Raw genomic sequence first — 17,444 nt, 5'->3', positions numbered from 1 at the left:
AAGTGCAATTATTGAGAGGGGGATTATTGAGTGCAATAATTGGTCATGTTGGGTAGATCAATCGAATCGTGGTACTTGAGCTATTGTACAGTTTAAAAGATTTGAGTCGCATCGTTAGAACCAGTTGTAGCTTTTGGAAAAAAAAAAATAAGAATTCGGTCCAATAGTTAAGATGCATAATAAATCTTATATCATGATATATAAATTTTCAACCTTATAAATGAAATAAGTCAAACATATATGAAATATAAAATATTGCACTACAAATACTATCAAGTAGTTTTACTGAAATTGTGTTTTATTCTACGTGATTTCCTGTCAAACTCATCGAATATGAGTTCAACATATATTAAATTAACAAACGAACGAACATGTTACTAATCGAATAACCACATATTCTTGAATCGCATAATTAGTTTTATCTTGATAATTTGTTTTATTTGATATTTAACTCACAAGACACTATTATTAGAACTTCAGGTAGGGAAAACAAATTCAAAACATGCTCATAAGGACTCAATCACTAACTCATACACACAAAAATCATCAACATACTATATTGAAATTTTCTAATTAATTAAGCACGTATATTAAAAAATTTCTAACTATTTAACCAAAAGTCATTTACAAATTATCATATTTAGAGTCTTTTGAACTAACTCCATTTGCTTCTTAAGATTTTCACCACAATTCTATGTCAGTATGTTAATCTTTAAATCTTAATTAGGATTTATAGTTTAGTTTCTAAATAGTTATTAAATAACGATTCAATACATTTATTTTGACACTTAAATATTAATATTTCGGAATATATTAATTTCAGATGTATATTGTATGCGTGCATCACATATAATCATGATTATAAAAGTTCAAAAAAACTCTAAAACATGAATTAGATATGCGATATTTTTTTTTACATAATTAAAAAAAATCATAAAATAAAAACTAAATAATTATCTATTATTTATAAATTACAAATGAATACTGAAGATTGCGATTGGCGAGAGTGGGAGGCTTCATTTAGTAAAAAAAAAAAATGAAAAACTAACGTTTGAATGAGCTACAATGACTCACTACAAAAAAGTTAGTAGAGTAAAAGATTATAATAACTCGGTTCCATTTTATAAGATTAAGTGATTTAAACATGTTAGAAAATGACATATAACTTTAAAAGTGTCAAAACATGTTTAAGGAGTCATTATTTGGTAAAAATAATTAGAAAATCAGATCCGGAACGTCAAAAAATGGTAGAAAAGGTCTCGGGGGTCTTAGACAATCCAGTAACAGCCAAACGAGAACGTTGCATCCGATCCAGAACAGAAGCAACGATCTGAGAGCTGTCCAGGTGTCCTTGATGAGATCAGCAAGATGACGACAACAGTGATGTCATGGCCAGAACGGATGCAACGTTCTAGGTCATGGACACGTGTGCGGTTTTGCATATAATTGGATCGACATGTGGCAGGACAGGTGGAGAATGGACGCAACGTTCCCAAGAACGGACACAACGTTCTTCGCCTATAAATAGAGGTTTCGAGGGCCACATTTTCACACCAAAATAAAGTCTTCTCTCTCGGTTTCTGCCTAGTTTTAGGTGGTTTGGAGGTAATTCTATCCTTCCTAGGCTTGGTCCGGAGGTTAGCAAGGTGCTTGGGGGTTCCAGCGGAGAGGTGCCTAAGTTCTAGGGCAGTCGTCATCAGCGAGCTGACGACGAACGCAGGTATAGATTTGGCTCATTATAGTAAATAGGGAGTATGCTATAGATTAGTTAAGGCTTTTATAATAAGGTTATAATGCATGAGTATTTTGCATTATAGTACGGACGATAGGCTTGGACATAGTGCTGGTCTAGCTTTCCTAATTTATGAGGTACAGAAGTATTATTCGAGATATCCAGATTGAGTATGCATGTATTATGTGTTTGCATGGATTATGTGATTGCATGTTTTATATGTCTTTATATACAGTATGTCATGATTGTATGTTGCATACATGAGCATATTGAGCCTTTACCTTAGAGGTATCCTGTAGTAGGGTGCTCACCCTACGAGTTTGTGGGTGGTTGGATACGTAAGTCTTGTGTCAGGTCACCGTGATGGTTGGACACATGTACTAGTATCAGGTCACCAATATTGACTGGGTATATGAGCCACCTCTTGAGTAGATGGCGCAGCATGCTATACCCAGGGCCCGGTCTATGAGCGAGTTTCTTGACCTAAGTGTCTTGGTACTCAGTTCACTTGCATACATGCACATATAATTATGTATACTCATATTCTCATACTGAGTTTGTTATGCTCACGTCCCGTACTTTGTTGTATCTGGACACCCTATTTCCATGGGGCAGGTCTACGGCTGGATGAGGTAGGTGGTTCTAGGAGGGCTTAGGCGATTGATGGCCAGCAGGGTTGTAGTGACCCAGCATTGAATCATCTACTAACTGGAAACTATGACATGCATTAAAATTAATTAAAGCATAAATACTAAACAGAGAAAAACGTGCGGAAACATAACCCATAATTTACATAACAGCTTAGTACAAAAGTTCAAGGCTTAATACTGTAGTGATACAACCATATCGAAATAACTTAAAGTAAACATTATACAGCTATAATGAAATCCTGTTGTATAAAATATCCCATGTAGGCTTTTGCTCCCTAGTCCTGCCTCGAACTACCGGCTCCGTCCATCCTGCGACCTGCCCCGTGGATAGGGGTGAGCAAAATTTCGGTTAAACCGAATTAACCGATCGAACCGAATCAATTCAAAAATTTGGTTCAGTTAATTCGGAAATTCGGTTTTTATATTAGAAAATTTCGGTTAATTCGGTTCGGTTTTCGGTTTTCTTAAAACAAATTCGGTTAATTCGGTTAACCGAATTATAAATAATTAAATTTTGATTTTTTTATTATACCTTATATATAATTTATAATATACTTTTAATGGGTTTATATTTAATATTTTACTTAATTTTTCATATTTTAATTTTTTTAAGCTTAATATATTTTTATAATGATAAAAAAATCAAATTTAAATTATTAATTTTATAAAATTTTTAATTTTTTAAATTTTTTTAAAAAAATCGGTACCGACCGAATTAACCGATTTTTAATTCGGTTCGGTTCAATCGGTTTTAATATAAATTCGGTTTGGTTCAGTTAACCAAAAAACAATTCGGTTTCGATTAATTCGGTTTGGTTTTTGACCGAATTAACCGAATGCTCAACCCTACCCGTGGAATGGGGTATCCAAGATAAAAACTAGGACGTGAACGCTAACGTCCAGTACATTAACATGAGTAAACATATGCATATGATGCATGCAATCGTGATGACTGGTAAAGGGTCATCTAATAAGTCATGCTCAGTACAGGCGCCACATGAGTGATGTAACCTCGTGGATCAACCTCTGGGTACAACCACACTTGTCTAGTACACCAGAGTAGTCAGACATACATGCTCCCGCCGTCGCGGTACTCTCAGTGACAGACTAATTACAAGTATAGAGCTGAGCGGCTCTATAATCAGGTATAATAAGGTATAGGCTCAACGTGTATATGTAACACCCGGTATTTTTAAAATACGTAAATCCGCATGCATAATTAGGATATTTAATTATTTAAATTTTAGATTTATGGGTTAAATAATTATGTGAATTAATTGTGCATGATTTAATTTATTTTTAAGCATTTAACCCATAATTAGTGATTTTGGTCATGGGTCAAGTTAGTTGGGTCCGGGTCCGGGTTAAGTTAGTTGGGCTCGGGTATTTTTATTTTTAAGTTTTCAAGTTTAATTAAAGGTTTAATGGGCCTATTTAAATCTTAAAATTTTATTAGGCTCAATTTAATTATTTTGGGGTTAAGTTTAATTTATTTGGGCTTAATTAAATTAATTAAGTGAGTTCAATAATTTTTATGGGCTTTAGGGCCCGTGAAAGTTATTGGGCCAGTCTTTGGGCTTTTGGGCCCATTGGGCCAAATTTGAGTTGTTATTGGGCCTAGAGTGTTTTAATGGGCTTTATTAATTTAATTGGGCTTAGAACAATTTTATTGGGCTTAAGCATATTAATGTGTCAGTCTCAGTGTTAATGGGCCAGATTTAAGTAATTGGGCTTGAGAGTTAGGGCCAGTAGTCCAGTACGATCCATGAGAAATTTGCATGTGTCCTGAATATATATTTAATTATTTTTATGCATTTAAGTTATTTTAATATTTATATGTTAGTAATAAATTAAATTAAATATATATGAAGGACACACATTTTATTCAAGTACATGCATTCATGAAATAATATTTTATGCATGATTTAATGTTTAAGGTTGAGCAAGAAAATATTTTATTTTGGAAGTTGAAGTAGTGTGACAATTTAAGGGGGATTCGTCCCCATATGATTGAAGGGCAGTTTACTGCCAATTTAAGAGGTGATTCGTCACCGGCCACGTACGTTGGTTTCCACACTGATCAGTATTTAATGTATGATTTAAGGTTACACTATGGATACAACCATGCTATGTTAGAAAAATTAATTTGCTCAACAATGTTATGTATTATGTTATTTAAGTTTATTTAAGTTAAGTTATGTTATGAAATTTTTAAGCATGCTCATTCATGTATATTTATGTATTAGTATTTAATTGTTTTAAATTATTTTTAAACCCTTGTTATGTTAGCATGTTGGGCCTCTAGGCTCACTACACTGGTATGGTGCAGGTGAGGACGTTGAGTGAGGATGATGTTGTACCCACCGGAGGCGAGGATGTATGAGCAGACATGCAGTGACCCCGTGACCGTGATAGATGTCTGAGTCACGTGCATGTTTATTTTTGTCAGCATGCTACATTTTATATTATTTTTCAGTGGTTGGGAATTTTGAATATTTTATGGAATATGGTTAGTGCATGAAAATTTTAATCATTTTATTTATGCAGTACTTTTAATTAAATATTTGACTCAGATATTTATTTTATTTTAAAGAATGCATTTTTTTTTCTTAAGTATTTAGTTGTTTATTTATTTATTCATTATTTTTAAAACTTTTTATTCTGTGCGTATATGTATGGGCATATATGTACATATTTTATTTAGTAAGTATAAAAAAAAAAAAATTCCGCATATTTATTTATTAATTATAGAGTTAGGGTCGTTTCAGTTGGTATCAAAGCACGGTCCTTGGAGGGGTCATTACTGCTATGCGAGCTCAGAAATCCACGCTACCGGTCTGTAAGTTTTAAGTGTTTATAGCATGATTTAATTTTTAGAATTTAAGTTAGCATTAAATTTTAAACAACTTAGTTATGCATGGCGATTTACGTAAATAAATATGTGGTGGTGCAGAATGCCTCCGAGACCAGTTAACAGACGTGGGGGACCTCCACCTCCACCTCCGCAGAACCCTATTGCAGCATTGGAGCAGGCCAATGCAAATATGATGGCAGGGATTACTGCTCTGTTAGAGCAGCAGGCTACTCGTCCCAGGTTGTCCCACGAGGAGGATGTTGCTGAGAGGTTCCAGAAGAAGGGACCCAAGGAGTTTGTGGGGACCACCGATCCTTTGGTGGCGGAGGGATGGATTCGCTCTCTGGAGTCCATCTTTGCTTATATGGGGATCACAGACGCCGACAGGGTGAACTGTGCGACGTACATGCTGCGGGGTGATGCAGCGCTCTGGTGGGAGGGTGCAGCCAGGGGAGTTCACCTTCCTACACTGACCTGGGCAGAGTTTAGGCGTATCTTCTACGCCAAGTACTTTACTGAGGATGTGCGCAGTCGCATGATCCGTGAGTTTATGAGTCTCCGTCAGGGGGACAAGGCCGTGGTTGAGTATGTGAGGCTGTTCGAGAGGGGCTGTCACTTTGTGCCCTTGATTGCTGATAGTCCGCAGGAGAAGATGAGACAGTTTGTGGAGGGCCTGAAGGCTGATATCAGGCATGATGTTCGTATGGAAGACTTCCTTACTTATGAGTCTGCAGTCAGTAGAGCCTTGCGTTCCGAGGAGGGTCGGAGAGAGATCCAGAGAGAGCAGCAGGGGAAGAGGCAGTTTCAGGCTGGGTACCAGCGACCATCTTCGCAGCCTCCTGCGAAGAAGCAGTATACAGGGCCGGCTAAGGGCCCGAATCAGCAGCAGAGGCCACAGCAGCAGAGGCCGCAGCAGCAGAGGGGCGGGGCCCCTAATGCCATAGCTTATCCTACCTGCCCGAAGTGCCAGAAGATGCATTCGGGACCTTGTCTATTGGGAGCAGGAGTTTGCTACCACTGTAGGGAGCCAGGGCATCAGATAGCTAACTGCCCCAGGAAGAAGAACACCGCTGGTAGGGTGTTTGTGATGCAGGCTGAGGAGGTAGATCCAGACACCTCCTTGATCACCGGTATATCTTATCCCTAGCATTTTAATAATTTTCCTTTGGTTAAAAATTTAGTCTTTAATTTGGAATTCTTGTTATTTGGGTTATTTAACTGCATGTTAGAATAGGAAGCATGTTTTACTTGTGATTAGAATTAAGAATTTGTAGTGACTCGTTGGGGAAAATTTAGTAGTGGTATGAAACTGTTGGGAATTTTCTGCGTGCAGGGAGAATTCTAGTTGGAGGCAACTCCACGTTTGCGTTGCTAGATTCAGGGGCTACGCATTCGTTTATCTCCCTGGAGTTTATCAGGCGGGTAGGCATCACACCTGAGAGTAGTGACAGTGGGTATGATGTTACTATGCCGTCAGGGCAGATTATTTCTACCTCGAAGGTTATTCGAGGACTGGAGTTAGAGCTGCAGGGACACTCCATTCGAGCAGATGTAGTAGTTTTGCCTTTAAGTGGTTTTGATCTTATTTTGGGTATGGACTGGTTGACAGTCAATGGAGCTTCGATTGATTTTCGTCGGAGATCAGTGTCAGTGAGACCTGCAGTGGGCGACCCGTTCACTTTTCATGCATCTCAGAGCAGTGATATGCCTCAGGTGATATCTCTTATTCAGGCAAGGAAGTTGTTGAGACGGGGTTGCCAGGGGTTTCTAGCGAGTATTGTCACGACTTCAGAGCCATCTAGCAGATCATTATCAGAGATAGAGGTGGTTCGTGACTTTTCGGATGTCTTTCCGGAGGATGTTGCCGGAATTCCACCAGTGAGAGAGGTAGGAGTTCAGCATCGACTTAGTGCCAGACACCGTGCCTATCTCTAAGGCACCGTACAGACTTGCTCCTACCGAGATGAAAGAGTTGAAGGAGCAGATTCAGGAGTTGTTAGAGAAAGGCTTTGTTCGTCCTAGCTTTTCTCCGTGGGGGGCTCCGGTGTTATTTGTGAAGAAGAAGGATGGCAGTATGAGACTGTGCATCGATTACCGGGAGCTCAACAGGGTCACAGTGAAGAACAAGTATCCATTGCCGAGGATAGAGGATTTATTTGACCAGTTGCAGGGAGCTTCAGTGTTTTCCAAGATCGACCTGCGATCTGGTTATCATCAGTTGCGCGTTAGAGATGCAGATGTGTCCAAGACTGCTTTCAGGACACGATATGGGCATTACGAGTTCTTAGTGATGCCATTTGGGATGACCAATGCTCCAGCGGTTTTCATGGATCTCATGAACCGAGTCTTTCAGCCGTATTTAGATCAGTTCATCATAGTCTTTATTGATGATATTTTGATCTATTCTAGGAGCATCGAGGAGCATAGACAGCATCTTCAGACGGCCTTGCAGACTTTGAGGGAGCATCGGTTGTATGCCAAGTTTAGCAAGTGCGAGTTTTGGCTTGAGCAGGTGGCATTTCTTGGCCACATTATTTCGAAGGATGGGATTGCAGTTGATCAGTCTAAGGTTGAGGCAGTGCAGAATTGGGGTATTCCGAAGAATGCTTCAGAGATTCGCAGTTTCTTGGGTTTGGCAGGATATTATAGGAAGTTTATCAAGGGTTTTTCCTCTATTGCAGTACCCTTGACTTCCTTGACCAAGAAGAATGCGAAGTTTATCTGGAGTTCAGCCTGTCAGAGGAGCTTCGATCAGCTGAAGGAAGCACTCACTACAGCACCAGTGTTAGCGATGACAGTACCACACGAGGAGTTAGTGGTGTACACCGACGCGTCTAAACTAGGTTTAGGCGCAGTGCTTATGCAGTGTGGTAAGGTTATTGCGTATGCATCGAGGCAGCTGAAGATTCACGAGCAGAATTATCCGACGCATGACTTGGAGTTAGCAGCAGTGGTCTTCGCTTTAAAAATCTGGAGGCACTATCTGTATGGCGAGAAGTGCAAGATTTTCACAGACCACAAGAGTCTCAAGTACTTCTTCACACAGAAGGAGTTGAACATGAGACAGCGCAGATGGTTGGAGTTGGTGAAGGACTATGACTGTGACATTAGCTACCATCCGGGTAAAGCTAATGTGGTGGCCGATGCTTTGAGTCGGAAGTCGTCAGTGGTATCATGTTTGACTGTACAGTTACCACTACAGAGTGAGATTCAGAGATTTGGCTTGGAGTGTTATCCGAGTGGCCATGCACCGAGCTTGTCAGTGTTGACGGTGCAGCCAGTTCTGAGAGCTCGGATTAGAGAGGGACAGTCTACTGATGAGGAGTTACAGCGATGGAGACAGAGAGATGAGGCTAGAGGTAACCTCTTGTATACAGTGGAGGATGGTATCGTTCAGTACCGTGGTAGGATGTGGGTACCGAACGTCGATCAGTTGAGAGCTGAGATTTTGGCAGAGGCTCACACATCTCCGTACTCCATTCACCCCGGAAGTACGAAGATGTACAGAGATTTACAGCTATTGTATTGGTGGCCCGGGATGAAGAGTGACATCGGGAGAGTAGTGTCAGAGTGCTTGACTTGTCAGCAAGTCAAGGCAGAGCATCAGCGTCCAGCAGGACTTCTTAGACCTATTCCTATTCCGGAATGGAAATGGGAGAATATTACGATGGACTTTGTGGTTGGCTTACCGAGGAGCGCCAGAGGTTGCACAGCGATTTGGGTGATTGTGGATAGACTCATCAAGTCAGCTCATTTCTTGCCGGTGAAAACTACTTATACTTTGACACAGTATGCAGAGCTTTACATCAGAGAGATTGTTAGACTGCATGGCATACCAGTGTCTATTGTGTCAGACAGAGATCCGAGATTCAAATCAGCGTTTTGGAAGAGTCTGCACACAGCTTTGGGGACGAGGCTTTTGTTCAGTACAGCGTTTCATCCCCAGACAGATGGTCAGTCTGAGAGAGTGATCCAGGTTCTCGAGGATCTTCTGAGAGCTTGTGTCATTGATTTTCGGGGCTCTTGGGAGACTAGACTACCATTAGTGGAGTTTACCTATAACAACAGCTTTCAGTCGTCTATAGGTATGGCTCCGTATGCAGCATTGTATGGGAGGAGATGCAGATCTCCTGTGCATTGGGATGAGGTTGGTGAGCGGATTTTGTTGGGTCCTGAGATTGTGCAGCAGACAGCTGACATAGTGACTCAGATTCGAGATCGGATGAGGACAGCTCAGAGTCGGCAGAAGAGTTATGCAGATGCCAGACGACGAGATTTGGAGTTCGCTGTAGGTGATCACGTATTCCTGAAGGTGTCACCTATGAAGGGAGTAGTGCATTTTGGCCGGAGAGGCAAGCTTAATCCGAGGTATATAGGGCCATTCGAGATCTTGGAGAGAGTTGGCACGTTGGCCTACCGTTTAGCTCTACCTCCAGGGTTAGCGGCAGTGCACAACGTTTTCCATGTATCCATGCTTCGGAGATATGTCTCCAACCCGTCGCATGTGTTGGATTTCGAGCCCTTACAGTTGCCACCAGATCTAGTGTATGAGGAGAGGCCAGTGCGGATCTTGGCAAGGGAGGAGCGGAGGCTTAGGACGCGGGTCATACCGATGGTCAGAGTCCAGTGGCTGAATCACTCGGAGGAGGAAGCTACTTGGGAGACCGAGGCAGATATGAGGACTCGCTACCCGGAGTTGTTCGGGTAAGTACTTTAATTTCGAGGACGAAATTCAATTTAAGGGGGGGAGAATTGTAACACCCGGTATTTTTAAAATACGTAAATCCGCATGCATAATTAGGATATTTAATTATTTAAATTTTAGATTTATGGGTTAAATAATTATGTGAATTAATTGTGCATGATTTAATTTATTTTTAAGCATTTAACCCATAATTAGTGATTTTACGATTTTTAGTATTTTAATTGTTTTGATCGCGTAGACGGGACCGTGGACGGACGAGATACCAAAATATTTAGCCAAAAATATTTTTATACGTTTTTGAGCCTTAAAATATTATTTTAAGACTTTTTTCCAAGAAAAGTTTAGTATTTATTTAGGTATTTATTTAATGGCCTATTTTTAGCCAAAATAAGTCCTTTTGTTGACTTTTATTAATTTTTATAAATAGCCTAAATGATTATTTCGAGATTTACTAATTATTATCAGATTTGTACGTATTTTTAAAGTTTAAAAGTTTGTGTTTTTATGGTATATTATCTATCAAAATTTAATTATATCAAATCATATCTTAATTATCCTAACCATCTACCCAAAAATCACTCCCTAATCCCACGACCCAAACCCCTAGCCGCCACCATCAGAATCCTCCTCCACCATCCTCACGTTTCAGCAGACATACAAGCCTCCATAGCCGTGTTCCTTTGAGCTTTCTTGGAGATTCTTCACCGTCCCGTCGTCCCGAGGCCCGTACACGCGTATATCTTCGTAAAAAAAAAAAAATCAAAGGCATGTTTCTTTTCATTTTTAATGTGCCATGTTAGTGATTATGTGGGTGTGTGCGTGATCAGTAGGATTTTTCAAAGAATTTTCAGAAAACTCGGTGGGTTTTGTTGGATTGAAGCATGTGTATTCGTTGCTAATTCATCTCACGTTTTTGTCCTTCATGGATCGTTCCTAGCTGCTGGTTACTGTCGTTAAGTGGTCTAGGTTGGGTCTAGGCTCGAGTGGCTCGGGTGGCTCGAGCCAAACGAGCCCAGAAATCTGCCAAGGAGGGTTCGGCCGAGGAGACGCGCAGAATAGGGTTCGTGGGAAGGGGGCTCGGTAGTGATGGCTGGGGCTGCATGGTTTGGGTTTAAGGGCTGGGTTCAAACCGCCCAGACGTGGGCTACGTTTGGGCGGCGGCGCTCCGGCCAGGGGCGGCCGGAGCAGGCCGGCAGCAGCCAAGGAGTGGCTGCTGCTCTCGGCCGCGGCAGAAACGGGAGATGGGTGGGGGTTTCGGGCTAGGGTTGCAGATAGGTTCGGGCCGGGTTCGGTGGTCCGGGTCGAGTCCTTGGGTCATGGGTCAAGTTAGTTGGGTCCGGGTCCGGGTTAAGTTAGTTGGGCTCGGGTATTTTTATTTTTAAGTTTTCAAGTTTAATTAAAGATTTAATGGGCCTATTTAAATCTTAAAATTTTATTAGGCTCAATTTAATTATTTTGGGGTTAAGTTTAATTTATTTGGGCTTAATTAAATTAATTAAGTGAGTTCAATGATTTTTATGGGCTTTAGGGCCCGTGAAAGTTATTGGGCCAGTCTTTGGGCTTTTGGGCCCATTGGGCCAAATTTGAGTTGTTATTGGGCCTAGAGTGTTTTAATGGGCTTTATTAATTTAATTGGGCTTAGAACAATTTTATTGGGCTTAAGCATATTAATGGGTCAGTCTCAGTGTTAATGGGCCAGATTTAAGTAATTGGGCTTGAGAGTTAGGGCCAGTAGTCCAGTACGATCCATGAGAAATTTGCATGTGTCCTGAATATATATTTAATTATTTTTATGCATTTAAGTTATTTTAATATTTATATGTTAGTAATAAATTAAATTAAATATATATGAAGGACACACATTTTATTCAAGTACATGCATTCATGAAATAATATTTTATGCATGATTTAATGTTTAAGGTTGAGTAAGAAAATATTTTATTTTGGAAGTTGAAGTAGTGTGACAATTTAAGGGGGATTCGTCTCCATATGATTGAAGGGCAGTTTACTGCCAATTTAAGAGGTGATTCGTCACCGGCCACGTACGTTGGTTTCCACGCTGATCAGTATTTAATGTATGATTTAAGGTTACACTATGGATACAACCATGCTATGTTAGAAAAATTAATTTGCTCAACAATGTTATGTATTATGTTATTTAAGTTTATTTAAGTTAAGTTATGTTATGAAATTTTTAAGCATGCTCATTCATGTATATGTATGTATTAGTATTTAATTGTTTTAAATTATTTTTAAACCCTTGTTATGTTAGCATGTTGGGCCTCTAGGCTCACTACACTGGTATGGTGCAGGTGAGGACGTTGAGGATGATGTTGTACCCACCGGAGGCGAGGATGTATGAGCAGACATGCAGTGACCCCGTGACCGTGATAGATGTCTGAGTCACGTGCATGTTTATTTTTGTCAGCATGCTACATTTTATATTATTTTTCAGTGGTTGGAAATTTTGAATATTTTATGGAATATGGTTAGTGCATGAAAATTTTAATCATTTTATTTATGCAGTACTTTTAATTAAACATTTGACTCAGATATTTATTTTATTTTAAAGAATGCATTTTTTTTTCTTAAGTATTTAGTTGTTTATTTATTTATTCATTATTTTTAAAACTTTTTATTCTGTGCGTATATGTATGGGCATATATGTACATATTTTATTTAGTAAGTATAAAAAAAAAAAAATTCGTTTCAGTATATGCACATGACGTATGAATATGGAAAGCGGTAAATCATATATCATGTCATATAATAATGCCAAATAAATGCAACACATAAACATGTATACTCGCTGGCAATCTCAGTCAATGTGTATGTACTTCTAGGCTAGTTCAAGTCTAGTAGGATCTTAGGTTCCAAGCCTATATTCAAAAGTTTACGGTATCACTACACAAGTTCTATAAGTCTTAACTAAGCTAATAAATACTCCCAAAACTTAAATAGATTCACGAACCATACCTTCGTCTGTAGTAAGCCCTTTGGAGTCGCTAGTCCCGGATGACTATAAGCACGCTTTGGTTATTCCAGAACTTCTATAATATCCGATAGGGCCCTCAAGTGTATATCTCATACTATATAACTGAAGAAGGAAACTCGAGAATTCGTAATTCAAAATGAATTCTGAAGACCCCTATTTATAGGAAAATTCCCGGTCATGTTCGGATCCTCTAAACTCGAGTTCGGATCGTCCGATCCAGCTCAATGAATGCATGCAAAACACGTCAAGTTCGGACCGTCCGATCGTCACTTCGGATCGTCCAAAGTGTTCAAAGTTCGACACTTGTCAAAATCCATGGCTGAGTAATCCTGCCTGCTTGGCCTAAGGGAGTTCGGACCGTTCGATCGTGGGTTCAAATTGTCCGAACGTGCCTTCACTCCGAAGTCAACAAACCCTCTTCGGAGCCCCCGGACTACTGAGTTCGGGTCGTCCGAAGTCCTCTTCGGACCATCCGAACTGACTCAATTCTTGGAAGCCCAATTCTTAATTCTGAAGTCCGATTAAGCCCTGGAATTGGTTAATTATCAACTTTTAATCATGTTTAACATATTATTATCTTAAAATAGAATATGGGTTACTATAAGAGTTATTGTCTAGGCTTTTGTTTCTGGTGTATTTGGGTTAATACATTTTGGATATTCGATATGGTTGTATAAATATTTTATTTGTGAATTTATTTATGTTTTCCGTTGTTTAATTTCTGATGATTTGTTTAATTAAGTTAAATGCATGCTTAAGTTTTTTATTAGTAGGTGATCACGGCGCGTGTAATGGGCTGGGTGCGTCCCTCTGCTTCTAGCTCATCTGGCCTTCTGCTCTGGGAGCCCAGACCCATACTCATGGCCTTCTCTCCACCTGGAAAAGAGAGTTTTTGCCCTCCCCAGGATTCGAACTTGGACCACCAGGCATATATCCAAATTCAACTCAATCCTGGTACCTTCTCTCCACCTGGAAAGGAGAGTTTTTGCCCTCCCCAGGATTCGAACTTGGACCACCAGGCATATATCCAAATTCAACTCAATCCTGGTACCTTCTCTCCACCTGGAAAGGAGAGTTTTTCCCTCCCCAGGATTCGAACTTGGACCACCAGGCATATATCCAAATTCAACTCAATCCTGGTACCAGGATTGAGTTGAATTTGAGTTGAATTTGAATATATGCCTGGTGGTCCAAGTTCGAATCCTGGGGAGGGCAAAAACTCCCCTTTCCAGGTGAAGAGAAGGCCATGAGTATGGGCCTGGGCCCCCAGAGCAGAAGGCCAGATGGGCCAGAAGCAGAGGGACGCACCCAGCCCATTACAGCGCGGGTCACTACAAAGATGCAACACAAAGTTGACTAATAAAAATATTAAATGGGTTAAGCTGAATAAACATAAAATATATAAGTATCTCATTTGGTGTGGAGAGTTCACTCACCTTATGTTGCATCAGTGCACAAAGTCAAAGTTTATAGACTGTACTTGTAACGTCCAGAGCTTACAAGAGGGTGGAAAGTGATCGCTGGTGCCACAAGATTGCTCGAAGTGACTCTTGACAGGCTTCTAAGCGAAGGAGAATATGAATGAACCGATTTCGTACCATAATGAGAGAGATTTTGAGACTGTGTAGGTATGAAATTGTACAGTTGAGAAGAAATTAAAAGATTTGATAAGCACTACTCATATTATCAAGATGTATCTTCTTTTCGGGAGCTCATCATATGATAACTCTAAAGTTAAGGATGCTTGATTTGAGGCAATTATGAGATGAGTGACCTCTTGGATAGTTTCTCATGATATGTGTAAGTAGGGACAAAAGCATGCTGAAAACTAGGAATGGCAATGGGTCGGGTATGGGTAGGATATCGTGCCTCCATCCCCATATTCATTTATTAAATCCATCCCCATACCCATCGGATATTTAATTTTATCTCCATCCCCATATCCGTTGGATGATCGGATATCCATACCCTACCCATATATCCATTTATTGTATATACTCCATAAAAATAATTTTTTTAAAATTTTAATTATTTGATAAAACTATACTTATTTACTAGATTTTTATATCAAAATTTTTAAGATAATAAAAAACTAAAACATCGAAGAAAATTTACAACCAAAGACTTATATAAAAAATAAAACTTCTAAAAAATAGCATTAGTTTTATATTAATAATTTTCATTATTTCATCCAACTAACATAATTCAACAAAAAAAAATTAAATTAGCATTTATTTAATATAAATTAATATGTATATATATATATATATATATATAATTGGGTATCGGGTCGGGTATGGGTAGGATACCACTACATCCTCCTCCATCCCCATTTACGAGATCCCCATACTCATTTACCCATTTATTTAATCGGGTCCAAAAAATGCCTCCATACCCTCCTTCGTTCGGGTCGGATATCGGGTTTCCCATCGGGTTCGGAGAAAATTGTCATCCCTACTGGAAACACCCATGTTGATATAGTAGGACAATCGTCGGATCTCAAATGTTACAGTAGCGTATCATTGATTGCGCAAAAAAATATATTAATAGAATAACACAAATAACAACGGACCGAAAAAAATATATTGAGATCTAGAATAAGACAAATAACAAAAAATAATAATACGATAAAAAAAGACATGACAAAAACTAAGTAATCCATTTTTTTTAAAAAAAATTAAACAAATATGTTTATTTCAAAACCAATTATATATGAATAATATTTAGGAAAAATTGCTTTTTTAGTCATGTATGTTGGTCACTTTGCGATTTTGGTTCTCTATATTTTCAAATTTCAGTTTTAGTCTGCTATCTTTATTTTTTTGGCAATTTTAGTCCTTTTTCTGAAGTGGTGCTGATGTGACACCAAAACAGTGTTGATGTGGATTTGACGTGTATAGTGCCACGTAAACATTTTTGAATAAAAAGGATTGAAATTGCCAAAAATTATAACATATAGGACTAAAACTGAAATATGAAAATATAGAGGACCAAAATCGCAAAGTGACAAACATAAATGACCAAAATTGCAGTTTTCCCTAATATTTAACATGAATTGTCAAAAATTCATTTTATAGAGTTATCTGATTTTGTTTCGGATTATATTATTTCAACGTGTGTTTCTCACGTGCTAACGCATAGTTTCTCGTTTCTGGTTATTCTAAACAAAGAAACAATTTATTCTTGTCTAGTTGGCAATGAATAAACCAACTCATCCAATTTTAGTGCTTTCCCAGGGTCTAGAAATTTCGGATTTGGATCCCCTACTGTGAGGATCTCCACAGTAGGGGCTACTGTGCCATAATTATGGTAAGTTATCAATTGAGATCTCAATTGAAATTCACTATTGGTGGTAAGTTTTTTTGGAATTTATTAATATGGGTTTTTTTAATTTAGCAAAACGTTTTTAGGTTTAAATTTATTTCTTTTTTTTTTTCCTTCTAACAATTCGTCATTATTCTTCTTTTCTTTTCCGACCAATATATTAAATTTTTGTAAAATTTATTTTATATAAAATAATATATAGTATAATTCATATAAGTTAGATTAATCGTTAATCGGAAAAAAGTTAAATTAATGATTTTAATATTAAATATTATTATATTGATAATAATACTTTTTATCATTTAATAATGTCTCCGTATCATTTTTCCAAATTTTATGAGTTTTGTCAAAAAAAATATTCGATTAATTCAGCTCGATTTTTTGTTTCCATACAAAAATTTCGATTTCATAATTATAAATAATTAATTATATTTTGATTTTTTATATGGTATTTGTTAATATTTATATTTTTAATCTTTTTCTTATTTTTAATTTTTTCAAGCATAATGTGTTTTATTATTATAAATCCCATATTAAATTTTTTATTTTTTTAATTTTAAAACTATTTTAAAAAACTAAATTAGTTAATGCGGATACCAACCGAACTAACCGAGTTTAATTCGGTTCGGTTACGCAGATTTTAAAAGAAATTAAGTTAAGTTTCATTAATAAAAATTTTAAAAGAAATTAAGTTAAGTTTCATTAATTAAAAAAAAATCCGGTTAAACCAATTTCGGTTAATTCGATTCGTGTTTTAACCAAAGTAACCAAATGCTCACATCTAAAAAAGAATATTTAGAATGATCAAGTAGTGCTTACATATAATAAAAATAAAGATTGTGACAAAAGCTTTTTACTTTATATGGCTGATTTTAAATTTTTTACATGTCAAAAATTTTCTTAAATATATATCGTTAAAATTTAAATACAAAATAAAATATTCGACAATCAAAACAATTAAAGAAAAAGTGGACATATAAATGATCAAAAAATAATATTTTTGATACAGAAGAAATATGAAACAAAATCCAAAAACATGAAGGAAAAAAGAAAATTTTAAAATATATTAAAAAAGCAAAAAAAAAAAAAATTGGATTGTGGGGGTAAACGCTCGTTTACCCCACAGTACCCCAGTAGGGATCCAAATCCAGAAATTTCCACGTTGCTTTCAAAAGAAGATTTTC

This window comes from Henckelia pumila, chromosome 2 (assembly GCF_033568475.1).
Source record: "Henckelia pumila isolate YLH828 chromosome 2, ASM3356847v2, whole genome shotgun sequence".
Lineage (NCBI taxonomy): Eukaryota > Viridiplantae > Streptophyta > Magnoliopsida > Lamiales > Gesneriaceae > Henckelia > Henckelia pumila.
The sequence above is the reverse complement of the archived record's forward strand: the minus strand, read 5'-3'. Positions refer to the sequence as shown.